Source organism: Benincasa hispida, chromosome 11 (genome assembly GCF_027475165.1).
Source record: "Benincasa hispida cultivar pf3 chromosome 11, pf3_genome.v1.1, whole genome shotgun sequence".
NCBI classification, from domain to species: Eukaryota; Viridiplantae; Streptophyta; class Magnoliopsida; order Cucurbitales; family Cucurbitaceae; genus Benincasa; species Benincasa hispida.
Window position 1 is genome coordinate 64,787,470 of NC_143488.1, and position 7,507 is coordinate 64,794,976.

The window sequence follows — 7,507 nt, forward strand, 5'->3', positions numbered from 1 at the left end:
TAAAATAAAGTCACAAGAGCGTAGTTCAACTGGCATAGTGTTTATACTATCGATTGATGTTCGATTTTCTCACCTCATACTTTAATTACAATACCTTTAAAAAAAACCTAAAATAAAGTCACAAGAGTTTTATACCAAAATGGATAATGAATAGTAAACTTATTTGAAGTATTCTTTATTAATTTGTTAAATATTATTTTGATACTTCGACTCCATTTACGAGTCACACATTGAATTTTTTGGAGTTTAGGTTTTAGTAAACTCATTTGGGTTCCTCTTTTAGGATTTATCGATTTGGTATAAAAAAATTCATATCATCTCTATTATCGTTTGTCACATCAACATACATTTATAAATAGAATGAGGTCCAATAACATTTATGAATTCAGATTTATAGTGTGAACAAATAGTACAATACTAAGAAATTTTTTCATCTCACACATCTTGAACTTGAACCCAAAAGAACAGTACAGGTTATCTTTTAGAGAAAGTAAATATATATTGACCACTTAGTTAAACTTATAGTAGAGAAAGAAATATTGATTTTATGTGTATGCTGTGGGATTTGAAATTCGACCTGACATAAGTAAGTAAATGGTATTAGTTTTTTTTTTTTTTTTTTTTTACGAGTTATTTTGTGATGTGCAATGCAATGATGTAAGTACCTCGAAAAATCTAATATATGTTTTAATTTAATATTACAATTCGAAATAGGTCAAATTTCCGAACGTGCTATCTTTATGGGTTTTTGTTTGTCTTAGTACAATAATTGCTACTTGTAGTTAATATCATTATTTATAGGGATTTATCGAAGATTTAATCCCTTTTCAAGACTTATTTTCATATATCCATATCTTTTAATATTTTCAAATATAAGATCTAACAGATTTTTGGACAAAAATACATTTGTGGTAGGCAAATGGAGAGATAAGATGAATTGAAAAAAAAAATTAGTACCCTTAATGTTAGTGAGAGAAAATGCATTTATTATATACTATTAATTAGTTGGAATTTTCTTTCCATTTTCAATCGAAGACATGAATACATTTAATATGATTTTATTTTTCATTTAAACCATTTCACGTATCAAACAATTTGTTTCACAGGCGGATTCATGTTATTTTTAAATGTATCTTTAAACATTGTACTAGATTTTTGCAAATTTTTTAACCGATGTATAAAATATACGGGTAAATATATTTGATATGTATTGGCAGATTTATGGTTATTATTTAATATACCTTAGAACACTATATTATATGTTTACAGATATTTAACCAATATGAAATATAAATTTACTCAAATATATGGTTGTATCGTTCGAAAGTTTCGATACTCAATATCACTATAAATCACAATATTTATCATGAATTTCATTTAGATCACAGTATATATCATAAATTCAAAGTAGTCGGATACAAATAAAAATATATACCACAATATATAAATTCTAGATCGACTCAATTTTCAACATAAGTCATGGTACATACATACATACGTATCATACATACATACATACATACATAGATATATATATATATATATAATGAATATAAAAAAGTATTCATAACTTCATAAGTTAACTAATTTAGTACATTACAATTGCTCTCTACGAGTTTTCATGTTTTGAAATCGATCCATAATAACTTTAGTATCTAACTTATTAAAAAATATATTTTCAATATAGACTATAAGACAATCATTCATCCATTGATCTCCCATTTGATTATGCAATCGAGTCTTCACAATATACATAGCAGAAAATCTTCTTTCTACAGTAACTGTGACGACAGGTAAAATCAACACCAAGGTGAGTAATCTGTAAACTAATGGATAGACCTTGTTTTTATTCGTCGAACCATTTTTACTACAAGATCACATATGTTTTTAGCTCAACAAACTCAATATTTGAATGCATATCAATAATGTAATTTTGAAGTTGATCCTCGAGCATAGAGAGCTCAATAGCTGAAAAGTCTCTTGGGTAAAATTGAGCAAGTTGACTAAGCTTTTTTCAATCAAAAGAACAAATGAATTGCTCATATTTAGACATGTCATACAAAGAAGCAATTCAGTATTTGTTTAAGTAAAACAATTATTCAGCTCTTGAAGTTGCATATCAATGACGGCATAGGAAACTTCAACACGATAATGATGTAAATTTGTAACTGGTTGAAATTTTTACCTTTGTCTTCCTCGAATTAAAAATAGATCATATATTTTATGGACTTCAATATCATGACTACGAAAGAAATCAAAAACCATACCCAACAACGAGTTTCATCAGACTTTCTTGTTTTTTTGCAGTCTTTCAAACAAACTCTAACTAAATTCATTCTATTCATAATATCTTGATCTTTTTTTTTAGTGATGCTTGAGACAAGACATTTGTGATTCCCAAGATAATTTCCATCAAATGTATATGAAAAACAAAGTCAAAAGATATAATTAAACTTATTAGAGTCTTTGTTTTATATTTTTGTTCTGAATTTGATACACCTTGCACAATTGTTTCAAGTACATCAACTATTGAAGACAACATTGTAGTAAAACTCGTTAAAGTGTAGTAATATGATCCCTATCGATTATCTCCTGGCCGTTTAATCATTGTCTCCTAATTTAATCCTTAACCACTTAATATTTCACCATTATTTAAGGCTTCAAAAATTTTCATTTTACGTTTCTCTTGTAAAATATCTCGACGTTTTGCTGACGGCCAATTACATTCACCAGATTTGTAGCAATAAAAAACAACCAACAATTTTAACATGATTTTCAGCAGTAGCTATAAGAGCTAATTGAAGCTTATAAGAAAACAATGAATGTAAAAAGCACATTCATTTTTTTTTAAATAAGTGCTTTCAATCCATTGAACTGACCTTGCATATTACTTGTTCCATCATATCTTTGTCCTCGTAAACCGATGATGCTTAACCCATGTTGAGAAAAAAAAATCATCTATGGTTTTCCTAAGTGATGGAGAACGTGTATCATTGACATGTATGATTCCAACAAATCGTTAAATCACATGACTTTTATCTACATATCGCAATACAATTGACATATGCTCCTTTGAAGATGCATCTTTTGATTCATCTATCAAGATAGAAAACTATTTGTCACCATATTAACAACTTCTACTGCAATTGAATGCACTATATCTTTTTGAATATCGGGTGAAGTCAATTTCAAATTATCTGGGGTATTTTTCAAAGTCACGACTTCAATATCCTTATTATGGTTGTATAACTATTGTAAAAGTTCAAGAAAATGATCTTGATTCTTTGAATCATCTGTCTCATCATGTCCATGGAATGCAAGTCCTTGTTGTAATAAAAATCGAATACAATCAATCGATGCACCTAATCAAGTTCAATACTCAACTCGTGCTAGGTCAGACATCCTATTTAAAAAAGTCTTGATATGTTGTTTTTGTTTCAAAAGATCATCATATTTACCCAGCGTCGTATTGTGTGCACTATTAGAATCACCAACATGAATATGCAATTTCTCTTTTTTCTTCCAATTAGAAAACCCTTCACTAACAAAACAGTCATCTTCTGACTCTTCACTTACTTATGGTTTGAATAGATAGCAACATAAACAAAACATGACATCTTTTGAAATGTTATATTCTAGCCAATTAGAATATTCACTAAACCAAGCTGGGTTAAATCATCTTGACTTTGTACCAAATTTCTAAAAGTGAAAAAGTATGATTTCGAGGTTGACAATGACCTTTTAGCAAAGATACTCTACGAACTTGATCTCGAATATTATAATTAGAATAATACATTTTGGTTCTTAGACCAGGATCTGTGGGTAGTTCTTCTAGATTGAATTATGTATAAAATCGATCAAAACCCAAAACATTTTTCTTCTTTGGAGATGATGCATTTATAGTCTTTATTGTTGTTTTTTCTTTTATAATATCTTTCCATATTAATTTTGAATTAACTCTCAAAAGTATTGATAGTAAGAATACTCATTCTATTATACTGATTTAAAAGCATAAATACTTAAAGTCTAAGAAGATTTTAAAACTTACTTGCCAAATTCATATATCCAAACGAATGACAACAAATAATTCTCTAACTTGAACTCTAAAATTATTTTTAAAAATCTATACGAGTCATGTGAATGTAAAAGTAACATGGAAACAAATGAAAATATATAGAAAGTAATGTGAATATAAAAATTATGTAAAAAATATTAACGAAAATTCTTATAAATAGAAAAATCCCAAAAATATTTACACTTTATAACTAAAAGTAAAAAGTGATTTGTACTTTTGGAACTTTTTGCTATAAAATGTAAATATTTTAAAATATTTTTTTATATTTAAAAAGATCACAAAAATTAATGGCCCAATAAAAATACCTCTCGTATTGAATTAGAGATAATTCTACAAAAGTGTTCACAATAAAAATATTAAAAACTATTATGTAGATTTAAAAATATAAGAACTAAAAAATCTAAGAAGAATTTTAAATATCAATGATATGATATGTATAGCCTAACGAGTAATAAAAAAATTATCTAAATTTTTGGAAATTAATTTGCAATTGCAACCTAAAAAACTAAAACCTACTTTATATTTTAACTTCGTATTTGGATTTTTTTTAAAAAAAAAAATCATACTTTTATTTCCATAGGATAAACTAGTTCGGATATAGGAATCTACTAAAATCGGAGTTAAAAAGGGATTAGTCAAAATTCAAACCTAAGTCCCATGCAACATCAATCAACCTTTTAACCACTAAATCACAAACGAGATTTAACAATAAATGTGCATTTATTAATAATATTATTAACTATCACTTAAAAATTTATATTAAAATTAGAAAAACTAATATTTGAGAGGGGGCACATGCCCACTGGCCCCTATGTGGCTCCGCCCTTGAGCAGGGGCAACTCGAGATCATATGAGACCTTAGGCAAAATTTTGATAAAGAGGCCTTCATATAGAAAATATTGTCTAAAATTTATTTTTCTTACTTTTTGAGATGCAAAAATTATGTATTAAGTCTAATTTTTTTAAAAGAATGTTTTTTTTAATAAATAACGACAAAAATAGGGTTGAGGGGAAGTATTTTAAAAAATAGGTGTTTTGAAAAAGCATTGACAGATTTATGGTAGTGAAATCGTGTACCTAGTACACGATTTTCATGTGGCATACTCGTGTATCGGGTACACGAGTACCATTTAATCCAGTCAGCTGACTGGTTGATCGGTCAAGCGAACTCGTGTACCCGATACACGATTCGCTTATAATTTTTTTTCTTTTTTTTTTAAGTTAATTGTTAAAACTTAATTCCTTCATTGTTGCTTATATTTTTTTTAATTGTTAAACTTAATTCTTTCATTATTAAACTTAATTATATATTTAATCTACAATTAAAATATCTTACACTCATATTAAAAAAAATACCATGATATTAAAGAATATTTACAATTGGTTTTTTTGAGATTTGCAATTTCAAAATGATACAATGTGGGATTTAAAAACGACCCCCCTGGCCCTTATTCCTCATGTGGGTTGTCTTTGTATCCCTCTAAATTAGGTTCACCTCGTTGTCGCTGTCATCTACGACGAATACATCTTCGGTCGGTGTCAGCAACATTGAGTCGTCTTGTTTGTTGAATAATACTTTCTACGTTGATCAATGTTTGTTGACACATTGAACCCAATTCTGGTAGGTTGTTCTGCACTGAATATTGTTGAACATCACCGATAAAATTATTCTGTAGAATAAAAAAAAAATATTAAACAATATTCATATTATATATATGGAAAATGTCTTATTTGAAATCTCTTACCATGCAGTAATAGTAAGCATCATCTGGTGAGATAAATCGCCACGTGATCGAATTGTACCAGGGAAAGTAGTCGTCTGATACAGCTGGCCCATCTGTTAATTCCCCCTGTGCACAACGATCACGTCGTCCATGCTAGTAGGATAAATACTCCGCATGGATTCGACGCCAGTCTTGGTCGTGCTTACCTCTTAAATCGATCTGGCGTAGTTTTGGGAGTGTATAGGACAACGAAGGTATTGTTTGTCGCATACCGAACTGTCTCAGCACACGATCTGGATGATGCCACCCTACTATATGGAAACGTATAAGAGGGCTAACAGTCAACCAGATGTCTTCACCATCACGACAATAATCAGGTAAGGATGACCAAATCTATGAGTATGGCGTCCAAATAACCTAACAAAAAAATAATAAATATACATATAAATTTTTTTAAATATTCATTTATAACATATATTACTACCTGATTGGGCGTCAGCGTGTTAAATGTTTTTATGTACATGAGCAAGATATTCGTTGACTGTTCAGAGGCAGCTAATACACCACTCCATCTAAAATTATAAAAAATCAATTAATTTATGTTCTTACATAAAATGGTAACGAAATAAATATATAAATAAAATAATATCTGGCACTAAGTGGACGATGATCTGGGGCCTGTAGTTGGACTTGTGGTGCTACAATTAGAAATCGATTATAAGCTTATACTTGTAATAGTATAAGTGACCTTGCTATTTCCAACGCTTGTGCATTGGAAGCCCGACAAAGTTCTCTGTATAACCATGCAAGACATGCACTACCCCACGAGTACGTACCAGCGTGCTCGAAATCAGACAATAATAGGAGGAACATGAGATGCACCAGAGTATTTGACTTGTCGGCAAATAAAAATCCTCCAATAAACTGTAGGATGTATGCTCGTGCGTACCTACATACGTTGATGTCGTCGGCATCGGGAGGTAATTTGGGAAACTGGGACGCCAACCAAGAGATACTCAATCTTGATCCCTTCAGATCCTCTGGTAGAACGCCTAAGAGCTCTTCACAAACGTCCTTCCAGTCATACTACAGTTAGCCTGTCAGTGGTTGCCCGTCCACTCTTAACCCAAATTGTACGGCAACATCCTGCAGCGTAATAGTGCATTCCCCACAGGGCAGGTAAAATGTGTGGGTCTCTGGTCTTCAGCGCTCAACTAGAGCAGTAATCAGGTGTCAATCAAGCTGGATGAAACCAATCTGTGCAACCCCAAGAAAACCTGCCTCTTGAACATATGGAATAATGCGGTGATCAAATGGGATAGTATTTTGTGCAGTCACCTCCCTCCTCCAATAACTCAACACTATAGTGGAAGAACTATCTCGTACTGTCTGTGAATGATGCGTGTTTTGTTGGTACAATTGTACAGGATTAGAAGGACCAGACTCCATTACCTAAAAACTCTACTTTCTAAGTTTTCTAAGTTTAATCAATCATACATAAACTAAATCATACATAAGTTATACATATAAGATTTCTAAGTTTAAATCAATCCAAACAAATAAAAAAATGTAAGATTAGCCCAAAAACATACATAAACTAAATCATACATAAGCTAAATCATACATAAACTATACATAAACTAAATCATACATAAACTATATATAAACTAAATCATACACAAAACTATACAATATAAACTATACATAA

At 30.1% G+C, this 7,507-nt stretch overlaps 1 pseudogene; it reads right to left on the reverse strand.

Annotated features, from left to right (window-relative positions):
* Positions 1-5,583: 5,583 nt before the first annotated feature.
* LOC150032818 (serine/threonine-protein phosphatase 7 long form homolog) lies at positions 5,584-7,248 on the reverse strand (annotated as a pseudogene).
* Positions 7,249-7,507: the final 259 nt, after the last annotated feature.